This window comes from Serinus canaria, chromosome 11 (genome assembly GCF_022539315.1).
Source record: "Serinus canaria isolate serCan28SL12 chromosome 11, serCan2020, whole genome shotgun sequence".
NCBI lineage: Eukaryota > Metazoa > Chordata > Aves > Passeriformes > Fringillidae > Serinus > Serinus canaria.
Genome location: NC_066325.1, coordinates 9006945 through 9027353, shown reverse-complemented (window position 1 = coordinate 9027353; position 20409 = coordinate 9006945). Strand labels below are relative to the sequence as shown.

The following is a 20409-nucleotide window of genomic DNA, read 5'->3' as shown; positions in this document are numbered from 1 at the left end:
AAATTCAGGAGGGGAGGCTGCTGATTCAGCAGGAGACAGTTGCAAAAGCACGTCTGAGGGAAGCCAGAGCGTTAGGCAATGCTGTCACAAACAACAAAAAGGAAGGATGGAAACAATCTCCCTAGTGCCTGGCACCAGTTGTGTTTGAAAGAGTCTGAAATGAGCAGTGGTGATGGTCTGAGTGAGGGGAGAAGCACCAGAACGTGGAGCTTTCTGAAGGAGTGCTGAACAAACAGTCCTCTAGTTCCACTGGAAAATGTTGGGAAGGGAAGAAATTGCGAGACTGAATGTGCCTTGGTACTGTTTGATATGCTGATTCTGTAATATGAAGCTCTCACCATGATTGGTATATATCTCAAAACAATTCAATTTTGGTAAAGGAAACTTGGGGCAAACTATCTCAGTAATGCAAAAAGTCATTAACAGGATGTGGATAAAGACATGATCAGCCTGGGAGCTCAGAGCAGCACCCCTCTCTCTTTCTTTTTGTTTCTGTCATTATTGACACAAAAGCTTCAGGACTTCTCCCAGTGAAAATGTTTTTAGAAATACATTAAACTTTTTTTTCTTCTTTTTTTTTTTTTTTTTTCTAAATCATCCTAGGGTTTTGTAGTTCACTTGCCTATAGGGGTAACAAAAATTCAGGAACAGGCCCTGTCACAAAGGCCCTGATCTTGATCTTAGCAGCAGCAGAATCAGCTTGGAGTGAGCAGCTTGCAGCTCTATTTGTTACATTGCCCCAGGACTGCTTCAATCCAGGGAAATTATTTTGAGCTATGTCTCAAAGTTATTGAGTACATTTTCAAATGCTTCTCTAATGAATTCTATGTTTTTTCTATGAAAAGTCATAATATAAATCTCTATATTTTTATATTAACTGAATGTATAACTTGATGGCTTACAATAAGTTTTTCCACAAATATGTTTAAAGTAGTTCTGTTAACTATTGAAAAGGCAGAGGCAAAGCATGAGTCAAACTAGGTCAAAAAGTAGATTTAATATCATTAGCAAAACACACTCCTATATAGAAATTAGTGAAACAATTTCAGAAAGGAGAACTAATCTTGACCTTGTTTTTTTAGAAATTAGTCAGTGACATGTGGCACCTATATATTTCACATCAGTGATATGTGTTTCACTGCTTATCATATTAATAAGATCTCTGATAAGGTAATTTTCCTTCATCAGAAACTGTGGAAGGATATTCTGGTCACTGGATAAATACTGGGGTTGTGACTTGTCAGATGAAAATGCTACCAAAACCAATAACATCTTTTAATTTCTGTTTACCTCTGTACATGTGAAGACAAAAATAAAAGCAACTTGCATTGAAATGTAGTACTTGCTCAGATAGTTTTAAGGTACAGTGCACATAATAAGAAACATTGAGAAAAAATGATATTTTTTGTGCTTGCTCTGTGGCAATTCTGGTCCTCCTCATATTAGAATTTTAGCAGCCTGAAATTCTTATTTCTTTTCTTGAGTGTGATGTAACAATCACTGAAAGAATGATGCCTGCAGCAGCACAGGCATCCTGCAAATCCATTTATTTTTACAATGTAGGTACAAAAGACTTTATCTGCTTAAGTTTACAAACATTTTCTGAAGTTGATATAGATCATTCCACTTCAGACATTCTGAGATATATCTCTCACTTAAAACCCTTAGTGATCCACGATCCGCACAGATTTTAAAACCAAACAATCGTAGCAGTAGGGAAATCAGATGCTTTTTCCCTTTTAAAGGTCTGTAGTTGATCAGTATCATTGTTTCCCACAAAAGTGACCCAGGGAGATGAAATATATCCCCTGCCTTCCTCCTGCATACACAGAGTGTATCAGGCCTCAAGCTATAACAATTTTTACAGGCTCATGCTGCTGTTAACTGGACCATGCTGCCACATAGTGGAGGACTGATACAAGCTGTCCTCACCCATTTTATTAAGCTGCATGAATATAAAGATGAAATAATGGGGCTTGTTCATTTATGTAATAATTAACGGCACATTTACACTCCCAGCATATCACTGTTGATGTTTACTGTTTGATCAAGTATGATGGATGCCTTGTGGTTGCAGATTCAGATTAGCATAATTTCATCACCAAGGGACCCATGAAAAGGTTCAATTATAGAGCAATCTCATTAATACCAGGGCTTGTTAAACTAATAGAAATAGACATCCCAACAGCTCTGATATGTATACATGTGCATGGAATATAATTAATGGAAAAGCAGCCCATACCTGGAACAAGCTTGAATGATACAATTACATGATATACCAGGCTGACCTAGACAAATGCTGTTTTGTTAGCTCTGCTCAGAGAAAAAATGTCAGCAAAAACATAGGCAGCCTTTCTTCCAAAATGTTAATAAAAGATTTCTCTTCTGTCTTTCAGTGATACACACTCCTTTCTTTTTTCCTTTGCCTTTCTATGAAAAGCTGTTTAGCTCACGCTGTCCTCTGTTAGGGCAGCATGACAAACAGCAGCTCCCAGCTATCCTTTATCTCTTCATTTTTAAGCAGCCATTTTTCTAGAACCTGGGAGAATTAACCTCCAAACAAGAGCTGTGGTAAGGAAGTTTGCAGAAGTTCTACTTATTGTAGCTGTGAATGTGAGTGGGCAGCCAGCTCTTTCTTTGGAGGAGCACACTTCAAATTCCTCAGAAAGGAGAATAGAGAACTACTGCAAGTGGCACCTGTCATTCATGCATGACAGGAAGCAGTTTGAAGTCCAAGCAACTATTTAGTCTTGCAGATTTTATAGTGACAGACAAACCCTTTCCCTCAGTTTTTTATCAGTTAAATACTGAAGCTGTCTGCAGAAACTATTTATCCAAAGCTATTTTTTCTGTATGAAGATGATTGAAGCTCTTAAATGTTTTTTCATTAAAAAAACAGTTTGCATAATGATTGCCATGTCACCTTTTACTTACACCTTGTTTGCACTCCTTGCTGTTCCCACCGTATCAGACCAAGGGTGATGGGCAGACATTCTGCTTTGAATGGTTTAGTGCATGATTTCCATGGCCAGCTGAGAACTTACCCATAACCTGCTTCCTCTCAAGTCCACTGAGAACCTATTCTAAATATTTTATATGAAATATTTCTTTGACCAACCATAGCATTCTGATCAAATACTTTTCTGGAGTACCCTGCTAGTGCAAATAATATCTATTAATAATCCCTAATACTCTATTACTGGTACCCAATACCCTCCTGTTTTAGGAGAGTCATGAACAAGCAGCTGAATGGCCTGAGCTCTGGGCTCTCCACTCTGTGGCCTGCCTGCAGCAGATGATGAACTCTGTGGGAAGAGAGGTCCTTCCCTTGCATGGCACTCACCAGCAGCAGATTGGGAGCTATGCACTAGGAAAGGCTGTCAAAGTTGTCTGGGACAGGCTGGATGTGACTTTTTCATAGCATCGCTCTAGAAGATGCAGATCCCTCACCCCATAATTGCTCAGAGGCTTGGGAACAGTGAGGGACATTTGGAACCAGCTCCATAGTCACCTCTTGCTCCCTTTGCAGGAGGCAATATGGGATGTCCATCCATTTGATGTCCAATTGACAACAAATGTTTGAGAAATGGTGAATTTCTCACTGGCTGACATCTCGTGGATTCTGGGAAGGTTTGTTCAGAGTTCACTAAAGTGTAAATTCGTTAGTTCCATCCAAAGAAGCCCCATGAGCCCATTCTTATTTGACTTAGTTTATACTGCTTAGTAAGGAGTTTCAAAAAAACCATGAAAAGCCACTCTCAAGCAAGAATAAGAGTGTCAACACAGTCATGCATCCAAGAAAACTTTCTCTTTCAGGCAGTCTTGTGACACAAGAACTTTGGCTCTCAATGAGGAAAAACTTCCAGATTTTGACACAATCCTTCCCATTATTTCTCCAAGTGGCTTTAATTCAGCCTTGCTAGAAAGCCAAAACTGATCTCTGCAAAGGAGAACCATGACTAAATGTCATTTAGTTTGAACCTGTGTGAAAAGTGCTGCTGGATGGTCCCCACAAACACAAGGTTGTGAGCTCAGGTCTCTGCCACTGCTCTTCATGTGCTTTGTGTAAAAAGCTTGATTTATTTTTCCTGTCTCCCAGAGATGTGGGTGATTCAGGTCCTTCCACTCAAGTCACTCAAGTCATACCACCAAGTTATGGTATGCAGTGTGTTTAGGCTCTATTTAAAATGAACAAACCAAAAAACCCCCCACACCAGAAAAAATAGCAAAATCCCTATGTCAATGTAGGAATACTCTTTCACACTAGGAGTGGTGTGAATAGTCTGTGTCCTAGACTGTAGTGGGGCTGACTTTTCAACTGGATTTATTTCTTCACTGACCTCACCAATGGAAACTGCCTTTTGTCAGGTCCCTTGAATGGTGTTTGATACCCCTGTGATCCAGCTCTGTAATCATTTAGTGCTCATGAAAACCTTGCATGTCTGCAGAATGCTGCAGAAATGGTAAACTGCAGCAGAGGATGGAAATAAGTATTGTAAGCACGGACAGCATCTGAGGCAAGAACTTTTTGGCAACCGTGAACAGCTCCAGCAAAATGGGTCCTGTTCAGAATACAATAACTCTCTAACAATTCATTGTTGAATCCCTCGTTTCCTTTGTAGACCTAATTTTTGCTTAAATTAATTTTTATGCTGATGTGTATATGCTCTGATTCCACCACGTGATCTTATTAAATCTACAGTGGTACATTTTCTATCACTTCTGCTAGTCGAATTTTCTGCAATTTTAAGCAAAATAACACTATTCCAAAAATACTTGAAAGCTCATGAATGACTCATACTGTAGTTCATTGAATACCATAAAATATTCAGTGACTCAGAGTCCTAGCACAAACCAAAGGTCCAAAAAAGACTCTATTGTTCCCAATACAGAGGTACAAAATCTGAAGACTTATAAATCAGGCATTAGCAGCTATTCCTGCTTTTGGGGTTGACACTTGTCAAAATTCTAGCTAATCCCTCTGTGGATTTTTAAAACAGTGTAATGGAACCTAATAATTTTTTAATGAGAAACAGTGTGTTTGCTAGATTAATTTCAATTTGTAATGTTGATTAGTTTCATGTGAGAGTGTAATGATCTGGAGGAATATATGACACTGGAACACTGGAAACAGTTTTCAAAGCATAAAGCAGCTGTGTTACTTGGTTCCTCTACTCAGAATTACAATAGCAGTGTAGCTCACTTTCTGAATGATTCAGCTTTCATGTTTTGAACACCAAAAGCTTTTATTCTCTAGGGCAAACTGATCCTTACATAGTCCAATGATCATGTCTCTGGCTGAGTGGATTAAGTAGGAAATGACTTAGAGTACCCTGATCCAGAACTGAGAATATGTGAGGCATGAGGTTCACTCAAGCTTGTTTCCCACCTGAAAACAACACTTCTCTATGGATTATGCACCCTGTCAGTTACATATATGGGTATCTATGTTCAATTTCATCATTCCTGATCTTTTAATCCAATATCACTTTGCACTGGCATACATCTAGCCATGTGACCAGACCAACAGCCACACAAGGGTGCCATAAAGGAAAGGAGAGCCAGTCTGTCATCTTTATAAGTGGTGTATTTACTTTTAAACACAGTGGCATTTTGAGGTGTGGCCATTCATACACACAGCTTTAAAGGGTAATACACATTCTGAAATAACATTAACACACTGCTCAGTGAATCCAGAGATGATTCAGCTAGTGTTTAGGAGGTGACAGCATTTGGTTTGTGCTGAGATTTTGATAGTGAAACAAAAAATGGCATTGGGAATCATGTGGCTTCCTTGGAAGTACCTTTGGAGAAGAACAGGTGCATCAAAGCAGCTTATTCACAGGACTGAGCATAACTGGAATTTGAGGATTTCATTGGAAGACTCAGGTTCTGTTTAAATGTACTCCGTGGGGCAGATAGAAAATGGTAGATATGAGACCAAGTGGGTATCACAGGAAACAGCAGAACTGTAGCCCTGTGTTACTGCACCCAGTAGAGTTAGAAATGTCAGTCTGATAGAACAGCCGTATTTCTTGTGCGGAGATTTTTAAAATAAAGAATCGGCAGCCTTGAGCAGATGACTTTTAAATGAATCCATACGCATTGATACATTCCCTTGCCAAGGTGCAATATCATTGATCACAACTGGGACTCATTGTTATTAGGGTTTCAACAACATTTGTATTAACAAGTCACCTTTGTGTCGTAAAAAGGGAGAGGGCTGATAGGCATTAAGCAAACAGCTGCATCATAGTGAGCAGCCAAGAGCACAATGGGTGTCAATAGGAGGTAAAACTACTCCCGCTGAGACAAGTGAAGAAGAAAAATGAAACAGGAGGATTTGTTCCAGCAGCCCTGGCTAATTGTTTATTCCTTTCTCATTCCATCCTAGTCACTTAAGGTCTGTGGCTTCTGTCATGTAAAAGGAAAAATCAAACCTTGGCTGCTTGGGGTTTCTCTCACTGTAAATGAGTGGAATTTGGGTGCTGGGAAGCTGTGGGCAGGGTGGTGGCATGCTACCTTTTCCTGATTAGCTACAAGGCATTCACTTCAGATAAGTGCTGTGTGAGAGTATGACCTCATAAGTGGCCCCAACCAAACACTAATAGTCTACTTTAGAGAGGAGATTAGGTTCCACTAATGGTGTCACAGCATGAAATAAGATGCAACATATTAACTGGGGGAGAAGGAGCACGAGCAGAGGGGGAAGCTTGGAATAGAAAAGGACGGCTTAAAGGTAGAAAGAACTCAGGGGTAGTGTAGAATATCTGTAACTCCTGAATGAAAGACGATTTTTCAGGGTACTTGTGTGGAAAAGGGTAATTTAAAACAACAGAGCTACTGACTCCCCTGTAGCTGGCACCCAAAGGTTTGGCTCTCCTGGGTGTGTTGGTCAGTGCAGGGAGCCCAGGGCACAGCTCTGCTCCCAGAGTGGGGCAGAATTTGCCCCCAGCAGCAGGTCTGTGCCAGCTGCATGGTGTCCCTCGGGGTGCTGAGGGCAGCAGTCCCTTACTGCAGCCATCATCACAGTGGTTCTGAGAGCTTCCAAAAGCAGGAACCCAAAGCATTGTTACTGGGAGTTTCATCCACTACAAGCTGACTTGGTCCTGCTCCCCTCAGAGGCCTCCATCTCTCCTTTTATGGTTATACCACAAGCTGTAAAAATGAAAACTTTTTCATCACTGGTATCATCGAAGCTGCTGTGCTTCCCAGGAAGAACAAGTCAGGCATCTCTTGTAATCTGCAGAGAGATCTCTTGTAACTGTGAGAGGAATTTCATAAATAGGGAAAACAAAACAGTTGTATTCGAAAGCTTGCTGCCAGTTGAAAAATACCTGGCAGATCACTGTTATTTTATCCCCCTAAGCTGAAGGACAAGGGACAACTTTTAACAAATCATCCAAGCATTCTTTTTGTTCAAAGGGTCTTTCTTGGTTCTAAAGCAGTAAAATTTGGTAGAAGAATTTCTGCTCTAATTTATAGGATTTCTAAATTTTTGAAGCTCATCACATTTCTGCTGTCCACATTCCCTAAAAGGCTGAAATTGAATGGTCGGCTCATGCATGTGAAAAATGTTTTGGCCCCTGTCATTTCTTGGATTTTGCTATTTTTATGAAATGGGTGTACACAGTGAAACAGTACTGCTCCAGTACCTATCTGAGCAGGGACACCTGGGGTATCCATGCTCACTTTCAGGTCCATGATGCTCCCATTAGACTCTCCTTTTACATGCTAGGAATCAGGCAATAAACTCTATATTGCATTTTCTATGTGCCAGCTCTCTTAACCTTACCTGCAAATCCAGTGGGAAATAAACACTTGAATTAGAACCCGATTTATTATAAAGAAATCTTAAAACATTATAAAGAATTTTTCAACTTATGCAATGTATATATGGTTTTCTGTCCAAGTACAATTGAAAGTTCAGGCATAGTTTAAGAGGCTAGAATGAAAGAATATTATTCTGAAGGCTGTCTACTGATTTTACTGTTGTTTACAAGCTGAGAGCATGTGATTAACAACACTCTGGCTTTGAATAACAGGGCACTGGACTTCTCACTAGCAGACATGTTCATCTATTGAGGCACTGAGGTGTAACAGTGCAGGGTTGCTGCTGATGTGGAGAAAGATCCAAGAGTGATCTGCTCTTGCAGGAAAAAACCTTGTATTTTCAGGGAGGCAAAAAGCACAGGTGCTGAACTAAAGCACTGATGATAATTTCTGTTTTCTTCTCACACACACACACACACACATATGCATGTATGTATGTATGTATGCATATTTGTAAGAATGCACACATGTTTACAGACACATATGCAAAACTGTTAATATTTTTTTTTTTGAAAGAGCACCTTAAAAGCACTGACTAATTTCAGCAGTGGGTTTGAGGCAGAGCAGATGACCTAAGTGCATCTCATGCCAACATGCAGCTGATGAAAACATTCATCTCTGGAAAGATGAATAGTTGAATTGTGGTTCTTTGCTTGGTGACAAGATTAATTTGGAAGAACCCTCTCTGGAGATGCTACCAGCCACCCAGACTTGTTATCCCAGAGAATTCACTGTCAATTGAAGCTATCAAACTATTTTCATTAGATAAATGCCTCCTTCTGCAGGATTACACACCCATTCATTTCCATCTCAGTTAAAGCATCTCTGCTTCACTGTAGCTAATGCTATTGAGAAGTTGGATATTTGTAAAGCTGTGCATAACTGCTGCTAGTGGGACACTGGGCAGTTTCATGTGCCAGCCTGGCAAAGCTGTGTGTTTAATGAATTTCATACCTACACCTGGTAGGGTTCATGGACCAGGCATCCACAGGCTCACATTCCCTGAGGAGCTCATGTTGGTAGCTGTCCTCAGAGGGCAGAAATAAATGCAGGGCTTTGGTTTCTTTTGTCCTGTCACACAGTTCATGATGTGTGAGCAAGGAGAATGATCCAGTCTTTGTGACACAAGTCCTGCTGGGAGACAGGCAGCTCTGGATTGGCATGGTCTGGTCCTGCTGCCCAGGGACTTGATAGGCTGCATCTCAGTGGGCCCACGTGGCTCCTGCTGTCTGCTAGCCAGTCTTCCTCCAAGGGACACTGAACACCCTCGGGCCAAGGTGGGAAACAGATTTTGTCACTCCAAAGTCTCCAACAAGTGGATGCAGCATAGGCAGAGTCAGGAGCACAGCCAGTCTTGCAGCTGTCACTGCAGAGTTGTGTTCCACTCTGTTCATAATGTTGAGTTTGTGAGAGAGAGGGGCTTTCAGACATGTCCTGCTCGTGTCCCTGAGGGGCTTGGTGACATTTAGCTCAGGCACTCAGGTATGTGCTCTGAGCACTCAGGTGTGACAAAGCAGTTGGGCTCTTGAGGCAGTTTTAGAAGGGATCTGCTACTCTGTTTTCTCCTCAGTGATTTTTCATGGTGGTTCTGGAAGGGAAGGATGTTTGTCACAAGTTCTCTGCTCCCTTGTGTTGCAGTCACAAACACAGTGGTTTGTCTCCTCTGGTGCAGCACCTCTGATCCTGTACCAGCCTTTGTAAGATGGTAGCAGAGCATAGCTAAAGCAGAGACTGGGGCTGGGGGTGAAAAACCAACTCATGTTTTATTTCATGAGTTACAGAATAAACAGTGCATTTTGCACATAATTTTCAATCTCAGAAAGATGAAGCAAGAGCCATGTGTAGAAACCCACAGCCCACTGCTATAGATATTTCTCACTTTTGCCTTTCTTTGAGCAACCTGAAAACTATTTTTAAAATACTGATTTAATTGTTTTCTAATTTTCTTCTCAGCAATACTGCTAAACAAATAAACCAGAGGTATAAGATCTGCTGTTCTAATTTCTCTGCCAGATGAGCACAGAAACTCCTCCATGCAATTTTTAAGGTTCATGTATTTCTGCAACTGCACCCAATTTTCATAAAGCAACAGGTTTAGAGCACCCCTGCTGCAGGGCACAGCACCATTCCCTGTTGGAGCTCCATGCAGGGGAAGGACCCATCCCTGCTGCCAGGGCTGTGTGAAGCTCTCTGGCCACTGAGCTCAGCTGTGACCAGCCTCATTTCCCAACAAGCCCCAGATTTGTACTTACACTCTCTCTGGGAGCTGCTGGAGCTGCAGGGGCTGGACGTGACATTGGCTCTGATCCCAGTGCCCTCACACCTGACCCCAATCAGCCTGGCTACAATTCTCATGATACCCACAGGGTTTCCAGATGGAAAGAGAAAAATAAATGTTATCAGCACAATCCAAATGGAAAAGGGTTATTTTTTTTTTTCCATAGACAATCTCTGATGCTGGTACACAGGGGTTATTAATTCATCTTGTTGTATAAGAATGCTTTCATTTGTTAGAACAAGGGAAATATAACAGGCTTACTTGGACTGTCAGGGTCCTTTTTTTCCTTTTAAAATAGGAAATAATGCTAAAAGGAATTATCCTTTATTTTAATGCATTTTCTATTTCTCATCAAATCCCACAGTCTATGACAGGGAAGGAATTGGTCATTAAATCTATAGCTAACTTGCACCTAATAATGAATATTAGTTGCAGCTGCACTAAAATGAGGGTTGCATTTAGAATTGACTCCAAGTCACAAGTCAGGTAATAATCAGCAATACTTTCTCTCTGGAAACAGCTAGATCAGGCTGTTTCCTTCAACAACACAGGAAAAAACATCTCACAGTGGTTTAAACTATTTTGCAATCTAATTCTGTGTACTTTAGAATTATAGCTGCAGAAAATAATTGGACATATTCTGCATTTGCATTGGTGTTCATGAGTTCTCATCCTGCCTTCAGGGTGTAAATGTGCCTGGATTTATCCTGCAATCTCCCGTGACTGAAAGAAAGCATTGGATAAGTCTATAAAAGAAAGTTTGACTGTTTTCTCATAAAATGGAACAGTAATTTTTAGAGCTCCTGAGAAATTCTGATTTTTACTTTTTCCATCAGAAAAGGAAAACATAATTGAATTTATTTCTCATAACTCAATTTTTCTCTTTCACAAAGAAATACTTACTTGAACTTCACACCTTCCCTCTGAAAAGATGTTTGTGTCATGATAGGCTGAAATATTTGGCTAGTGATGTGTTGCACTGGTAGCCTTGACATTTACATGCATCAGGCTGGTCCTTAGCAGGAAGGATTTCCCATCTGCACAGGTCCCACCCCTGATGTGCTGGGCTCATTTGAGGGCTTGATAAGGATGTCTTTTCTCCAAACCATATCACTATGTGCTGGGATTACCAAGAATGTCTTGAGTTAGTAAAATCTGTGATAAATTCTTAATTTAATTAACTACAAATTTTAGTCAGCTGAGCTATTATCAGACTTGTTTTACAAATATACTAACAACACCTTCAGAAAAATTTTGCTTTATAGCTTGTAATTAAAATAAATTTTTAATCTGTCATTGTGCAAAATGAGCTGAGCATAATATAATTATATTAATCATCTCCAAACCATGATGTGAGTAACTAATCAGCTCAAAACCAAAAGCTGCTTTGGCTTCCCTATAAATTATGTAGCAGTAATTTCACTCCTTTCCAGACACTCTTTTCCCTTCTTGCTGTCTTAGTAAATGCTGTGGACACAATGAGAGATTCACCCCTCAGCATCCTGAGGAGAGCAGGAGCAGGTGAAGGTTTTGTTTGATTCACTGCTTCCAAAGTTCCTTTAGAGCTGCTGAGTGCTGGAGCTGGGGAAGGAGCAGTGTTTTGGGACACCCCCTAAGGTGGTTGTGTTCAGTCTTGGTGGGATAAACAAATAAGGAGGGCAGAAATTGGAGGGAAAGCTGCTCCATCTCTTCCTTGGCACAACCCAGCATCTTTATTTGTGATTCACTCCTTGTTATACAAGTCCCTCTGTGCCAGATCTTGATGTTTTGGTAGTTTCTTCATTAAAATAATAACTTCTAAGAAAGCTTTCTTCATTGTAGGAATTTTCAGTGCAGTTTAGAGGTGTAACTATGCTACACTGAGTCAAAGCTGTTTGCCAGCTAGGCAGTGTACTGAGTAAATACCCAGTGCCAGAGTTGACACACAGCTGTGCACAGGTGTAATTCACACATACAAGTTCACACATACAAGGTTTGAAAGATTTTAGAATCAGAGCCTGATATGAATGTTTCTGCCCTGCTCCTCCTTCTCCAGCCCCAAACCAGTGATCCCAACAATAAGCAACATGCTGAACTGTGGGAAACTCTCATCACAACCTCCCTTTTCATTAAATAGCAACCAGCTATTTTTACTGCCAGATACATGCTGAGGTTTTGATGACCTGCATATGGTGTACAGTGGCCAGGAAGGTTAATCTCAGATCTATATTTTTAAGGATCCCCATGAAGATGAACTTCTGCACCTGCTGTCAGTGTAAAGGTGGCTTTCCCAACTGCAACTCACCTCATGGCATGTTCTTGAAAACCTATCACTTTTAACATATCTGCTTAATAAAAATGCTTTCAGTGACAGTGAAAAATGGAACCAATCAATGAGTTACTAGCCCACATTTCCATTGCTACCCTCTGAACTTCAGAGAGCCCCTGCACTCAGTGAGAGGCAATGATGCTATTTCAGCCTGACAAGGGCATACTGAGAGACTTGGGCATAGATTGCACAAATGCTCTTATAATTTTATCTCTTAGAATGGGCCTTGCTATAGAGATAATTAGAAAGTGCTGGTTCACAGGGCATAAGAGGGATCAGTCTGAGAGCTCAGAGAGCAAACAGAAATTATGAGTGATCCAAAGGTAAATGTGTGTGTCTCCATTAAGGATAAAAGAAGCAACAAGCAAATCCACTACCAAAACCAAACAGATTACAGTTCAGCCTGTGTTTCTAAAAGATGAAGAAAGCTAAATCGATCTCAGATGCAGCAACTTCTAATAGCTCTGCCAGGGATGTCAGCAGTGCTTCTGTCTGGCTGCATTGCAGGTACATGTCTCATTTCAAACACTGCAAGCTCTGAACTGTCCTAGCACAAACCTCAACAACTGCAATTAAGCAATTTAAAAGTCCTAAGTCATAAAGAACAGACAAATGGCTTTCTTCACAGTGTCCTCCTTAATTGGGAGCTGTCTGGTCACTCCTACAGAAACAATGTTCTTACAAGCATACCTTTGGACCCTTTTACAAGGAAGCACTCCAGGCTCCTTCATGCTTGTTCATTAGAGGTGAGCTTGAATGTGTTAAGGTGTCACTAATGACACTTGCATGGAATGCTGGATGAAACACTGGATACAGCTCCTGGGCATCAGCAGGAGCCCTAGCAAGACAATGGCATCTTCTTGTACTACTCCCTCAAAAGGGAGATTACTTTCTTCCAGTCTAAATTTCAAACGTTCTGTTTTGGGAAATGGTTTGGAGGAAAGGTGCTTTTGTTTTAGTGAAGAATGGGACAGGAGTAGGGAAGTAGGAACAGTGTTAAGTTTTGAGGACCTACCACTGATAGTGATCCTCTGAACTGCCAGTGGTTTGATTATATGCTAGGCATGCAGAAGATGCAAATTCACAATTGAGCAATCCAGGGAACTACGACTCAATCTCCCAATCCATGAACATTCTTTTGAATCACCAGTCTTGGATGTTGCAGTATAGCCTGACTCTTGTTGTGCCCCAAGAATCAGAATGTCCATCCTTGGCCAGCAGCAGCTTAGAGACCAGGTGATTGGGATTGGTGTGCATGGTCCCAGCCACATGCCCCAGGATTCAAATGCTCCATGGCTTGAAGCACCTGGCCCCAGCACAAAATAACCTCTGCTCTCACTGCAAAACCTAAATTATTATCCAACCCACAGTAAGTTCTAAAAAAGTAAGTAAGTTCTATATCAAGGGCTGGCCTGGCCTTTTGAAATGCAAATCAACAGTCCAGTAATAACTAGGTGCTTTTGACCCTGAGAAAAGCCAAATGTTGAGCCTGTTTTTGCAAAGCTGAAGATGTGCTGTGTACATCACAGCACAGTTTAACAGCACACACACAGAGCCATCCAGCCCAGCCAGGCACCAGCTCCCAGTCCCCAGTGCCACCAGGCTGTGCTTCCTTTCTCATGACTCTCTTGCTTTGAAGTTGAGCTGCAGCATGCTCAGCTGTGCTCAGCAGGAGGGCTGGAGGTTTGAATATTCAGATTTCATCTCTGTTTATAGAGTGGGCTTTTGAGATGTAGGAATTCTGTTACATTGCTCTGTCTGGGGGAAGGGCTGCTGAGGTTGTTAATGGGTCCCAAGGAGCTCCATCCCTTCCACAAACCACTGCAGGCCCCTTCTGCTCATGCCAGACCTTAATGGCCACATGGACCTGGTGCATAATATCAGGTACCTTTACAGAGCTTTTTAATTGCGTCTCTGATTTTATTTCTCGTTTCATGCTGGCTGCATGCTGCAGCAGGCAATATTTAGCCTATTCCACTTGACTAGTGCTGCTTCAAAGTTGATTTTGATGCATTATTGCTTTCTGCAGTGGCTGACTCACACACACATGAAGTTTCCTTGTTTTCCATAAGGAAAGAAAGTATGAAATTTGATAATACAACATGGAAGCTATTGATTTTCTAGAGCCCCATGTGCTGCTTTGGTGTATGCAATTCTCTCATGTAGACATGCACATGACAGCCAGTTGATGAGTGGGTGCCCAGGAAGGGAAACCAGAAGATTATTTACCTGCTCTGTCCTTTCATTCCAAATCCAGACAGCAGAGAAGCATTATGATATTCCTACCAAACAACTTGGGAAGAATATGTTTAAGTTTCACAGAGCAGAGCTCTGGAAACTCCCCTGTTTTCCAGGCAGCTCCTGCCCCACACCACAAGATGTGCAGCACTAGGTAGGATAGGATTGAGGCAGCTGCTTCTGGTAGAAATGTGATGTAGCTGCACTACAACAAAGTGTGCTGGGATAAACATCCCTGTCCTGTTTGTTCCATGGGGGACCCTCTATTCCATTACAGAGAAATTGGCAGATTCCAGCTGTGCAGAGCTGGGTGCACAGCCAGGGAAGGGACAAGCTTGCCAAGGGGTTTGTTGCCTGTCAACAGAGAATGGCACTTTGTGGAGTGTGGCTGGGGAGGACCTGTGACTCCTCTCTGCTGCCAGTCCTTATTACAGGCCATCATCCTCTCCAAAGTTATTCCTGCCCTTTGTCTTTCTCTCATGGGCAGATGTTCCCTATTCTTTATCAAGCTTTGATAAATGAGTGAGTAGGAACAGAAATATTGAACTGGATGAACTGTTTTAACACTGAGTAATTCTATGGTCCATGCAGCATAATTAAAGGCCAATATGCTCCTTCCTAGTTCAGATCACTTTGTATATTTGAAGCTGCACCTTAGACTCGAGACTTCCCCTGCACAGGAGGAAATGTTATAAATGAATGAGCTGACCTATTCTACCTCTTCCTACACTCTGGAAAGCCACTTTTTTTCTGTAAATTGTGGGCACTTCCCATTAGGAAGTGCTGCAAAGGGCTGCATACAGTTACAATGCTATATATTAAGCAATTTCATAGGGTATGTGCTGGTCTCTGTGCCTTTTTTACCTTTTCTGGTTTATCCTATTCAAAATAATTAAGCAGCCTAATGGAGAAGGCTCAAGAGAGGTACCTTTGCTGAACATTGCTGTGATGTAGCTCCAGTGTCTGGCAGAGGGGCTCACATTGAGCCAAGTGTGAATCAAGCACCTGCTATTAAAAGTAACACACTAAAGTAGAATTCCATCCATTTGCTCTTTGGGTTTTTTAATACTCATAAAAATACATTTCCTGAGGCAGCAGGGATAGCAGTGAAAGGAAGGACAACTCACATCCACATCTTCTCCATGTGATTAGAATATTTGCATCAAATACTTTATTATGAAGGCTGGAGGACAAGAAAAGCACATTCAGCATCATATGTTATGGCACAATCCCTCTCTGGTAGAGCAAACAATGGGACCATTATACAAGCTGACATATTTTTTGTTTCTAATATATTCTGCTTCTTTGTGTCTGTGTGTGCTTAAATAGCAGGCACAGATGTACTGTTTCCAAAGGTCTTTGACTTGTCATGAGAATACTGTCTTTACCAGTAAAATAAATTGATTACTAGTGACAATGTTAACTATTATACAAAGAACACAGCTCTGGTGGGCTTTGTTAGATTTTAAAGAAAAGGTGATTATTTCTTCTTTATGACAGTTTGAAAGGTTTGCCATGTGGATATGGAAAGATTTTGCTCATGAATATGCAGAGCAATGGCAACAGGCCGGGGAGCCAGATCTTCTCAGTGACCGTTGGCTGTGATTGAGATAGGAGAAGAAATAAAACACAAGACAAACACAAAATGTACAAAACCAGCATGGGAGGTGGTTGTTAGAATATCCACTGGTGAGGATATTGTGCAATATTGGATTTGGGGTATAATATCAAATTGATATTGTCAGAGTTACAAGGAAAGCAGTGCCAGTGGGGTGATGCACAGGGCATCAGGGTCACTGTAAGGCCACCAAATTCTTGAATATGGCTAGGGATTATTATTTGATGCTGTAATCAAGTATGCTCTGAGCAGTGACCTCAGGAAACTGGCCTATGACACAAGGCAGTATACCTTTCTTATAAAGATGTATTGAAATTTTTCTGGGAAGCATTCTTGCTTGCTGAAGAAAAACCAAATAATTCATGCAGGTACTGCAGTGTGCTATAGAGCAGAGAAATTAATGAAGGAACAGAGTAAAAAACACAGCAAAAAAATGCCTACTTGTTATATTACAATGGCTTTCCAGAGGTTTTTCCTTTTATAATGTGAAAAATTATAAAAGGCACACTTAGAGTAAGTCTTTTACTAGAATCTTTACATTTCTGCAGGTTTTTGCTCTAAATCATATTCAAAAAGTTCTCCGACAGATCTCATGTTAAAATAATTTGGGATCTTTTCCAATCTAATTTAAGATGATACAAATATTTTGTGTAATGAGATTGGAAATTATCCATTTGCTCCCCCTAGAAAAGGCTATAAGTTCTCCCCTGACTGCAGTTCAGATCATGCTGCTAAACACCAATTTAGAACACAAATCAGGGTCCTTGTTGATTGCAGTTCAATCCATGCTGCTAAATACCAGCTCTCTGATCAGCAAGATGCTGCTCTGTGGGCTGTGACCTGGGCCTCCCAAAGCAATGCATGCCCAGTTTTTACATAGGTTGCGTTACTAAAATTGTCCTATCAAATCATAATTAAGGATACAGTTCTTACCTGATCCTACAGCAAGCCTTTCCATTTATATTCAAATGTTTTTTAGTGATTCATCTAGAATTAGTGACAACTATGCATTCCTTTGGCACATGTAATCTGCCTTTCCTTTAAATCATTAACTCTTTTCAAATATCTATGACATCCTTAATGCATTTAATCTGCTCCTGTTTAGAAGACTTTTTCTTAGATTAATTCTTTCTCAGGTTGCTGAACAATTTTTGATTTTCCTTACTGATCAAAATGCTAATGGTTTTCACAATTGGTCTTCAGGTCAGAGTGAAAGAAAGAGCAAGACTTCCCTAAAGTCCAGACCCCATATCACCATCTTGCTGATGAAGCATCTTTTTTCTGTTCTTGACTGTTAAATCCTGCCTGGTATTGCACAGCCATTGTTCCCCCATTTCACATCATTTGGTTCCTGGCACTGGCCCAGGGCTGTTTTTCCCTGCCCTGTGTCCTGTTCAACACCTCCAGCTCCAGCAAACTGGAAGCAGTGTTCTATGACCCCTCTTTATGGCAGACTCACTCAAAACAAGCTCCTCAGTGAAATCAGCCCCTTTTCCACCACAGAAATCTCTAGGACAGAGCATGAAATGTTCCTCTGTTCAGTCCTGAATCCATAGTGAGAGGTGGTGCATGACAGAAGCTGCTACTTGGGGAGGGTTTCTGCTTGTCAGGTGGGTTTTGTACATCTCCCCAGCCCCCACTTCCACATTGCTTTTAAAATGTCAAATGAATTCTATTGCATTTTTAGGGACCATAGAGATACCTTGATATGTTTAGGTAGACTTGGCCTTTGTACTTCTTCCAGTTCTCTGTTCCATCATCCTGTTCTTATTGTACCTGTCCAGCTTTCCTTGGGTGCTCCTCAGCCTGGTTCTTTCTGATCCTCACACTTAGAGCAGCTAAACTCCATCCCATGCTCCTATCTTATTCCTAGTCTGATTTTATGTCCATACTGCCTCCGTTCACTAATGTTCCTAAAAATACAGAACATGTAATAAACCCCAGCATTTTAAAAGGAACAGGTATCCAGGCAAAGCAAGAAAGTACAAACAAATATCTGATTCTTTTTGGAACCTTTCTGCACTACTCTTCTGATTAATAAACCTGCTTTACTCTGTATGTTTTCAAATTGCTGAGAATTTATTATACAGCATGTAAAAAAAAAATCTTACTGAAATCCTTCAGAGACTTGGATGCGACAGACCCTAAATTGAATGAAAGATGGAATATGATAATAAAAGAGACTGAAACCAAGTTTGCTTTGTCACAGCAATTTCTAAGCAATGCTTGTGCTTCATGTGGTCAAGTTTGTAAAGAAAATATTCTCAGAAAATAAGAGGAGGTATAAAGTGTTCATTCAGAAGCACCTACCAGCTGCACATACTGTATTAATAGAAAAATGATACACCTAATCAGGGGTTCACATTTCAAACCAGGAGGCCTAACAGCTTCTGAGATATAAGTAAATGAAAATTCATGATTCTGTATTGTGCCCAAGAGCCAACTTTACTGCTATTGCCATATAATTATTTATAGCTGCAAACTATCAAATGGGATTGCTTACCAGCACCTTACTACATGTGGTAATTGATGTGAAGTGAGGCATTGCGTCCCCAGCTGACCCCAGCATCCTGAAAGGCAGATGGATTTTATCTAACTCAATTATGATTGATATTATCAAAATCCTTGGAGCACGACATGGTACAGGGGCCTTTCTAAGTGTATCTATTGATTGTTTCTCTGTGTCTGTGTGTGTGTGTGCATGTGTTTCTCAAGGCTGTGGAAATGGACTTGTCTCTGGGGAAAAGAAGAGCAGTATTACTAACAATTTCCACGTGTAAATATATATTTCTGATGGCTTAACTTGCCCTCATTGCCTCATAGGGATTGCTGGAACTCGCTCTCCAAAACCCTTGGTTCACTGGCAAAGAATTTTGCTACAGTAAGAAAATTTTGCCAGTATGGTTGTTGGGGTTGAAAAGCAAAATGTTCTGTGGTCTGCTTTGCTGAGACTCGAGCAGGACAAGGATTGCTGTGTTGCAGTGCTGGCCATTCCTGCCCTCCAGGGCAGCCCAGCAGCGCTCTGTGCAAGCAGCTCGCCCCACAGACTGGCCCCTGCAGAGGTCTGCAAAAACAGGCACAGGGCTGCAGCCATGACATGAAGTTTTGTCCATGGCAGTGTTACTGTTCCCAGCAATCTGGAGTTCAGGGGCTGCTCTTTAGATCTGCATCATTCTGTTTAATAATCTCTGATGGACATTTCTTGTCTGAATTTTCTCCAGTCATCTTCTGAACCCACACATAATTTTAACATCCAGATATAGTACAAATGTCTGTTTTGATAAGATAGGAAACATGTAAAGTGATAAGTATTTCTAGATACCTGCTGTTTTGTAATTTCCCAGATTGCTCCCTAATTGATGTAAAACTATGAGAAATGGTGACCATTCATTCCCAAAACACTTTTTCCATGTTAAGGAGTGGTCTTATAGACTCCTCACAAAAACTTCCTCAAGCTTTCCTGTCCTTATCAAAGGAATCTTATAAATGATTTTTTCTGTAGCCTTTCCAAAATATTGTTGTCATTATTATTTTTCTCAATGTTATTCTCTAATACCACCTTTGAGATCAAACACAGAAAAGTATTCATCAGTCAGGGATGCTGTGTATAAATAATGTTTTTTCCCTTCCTCACCTAAGCATTGAGTTAATGTTTACTGTCCATAATTACTCTCCCACTTTGCTAAGTGATAATAAATTATTTAGGGTGCCATACTGTGTTTCTGGTTTGGGGTATTGTTTTCTCTTCCCTTCCCCCCACCTGTGCATTGCTTGCTTTTTGTCAGCATCTTGTCTCTTTGGCTGTTTTGTCACCAGGTTGCTCAGAGATTCTCCACCAAGCCTTGGTCAGTTTATGTTTTCACTTTCCTGGTAATGTTCTACTAGATATTAAATTGCCACCAGGACTTTTTCTTAAATCAGTTGTGAATATGTTATAGCACAGGTCCCACTACTGAGCTCTACAGGAAGGTACCTACCCTTCACTATGAAAAATCAATTATTTAGTCATCATTTAGTTACCAACATATAGAATGGATAAGTTTATATGCTGAAGAAGATGTTTCACTGCTTTGCCTGCCCTTTTTTTTTTTTAATTTGTTTTCAAGCTTTGTGGTGCAGCATAGTTCACTCAAT

General features: G+C 40.8%; 1 protein-coding gene across 1 annotated transcript in view; it reads left to right on the top strand.

Annotated features, from left to right (window-relative positions):
• AKTIP (AKT interacting protein) overlaps nt 1-20409 on the top strand; it is a 1131926-nt gene that overhangs the window by 1075206 nt on the left and 36311 nt on the right. The window lies entirely within an intron of this gene.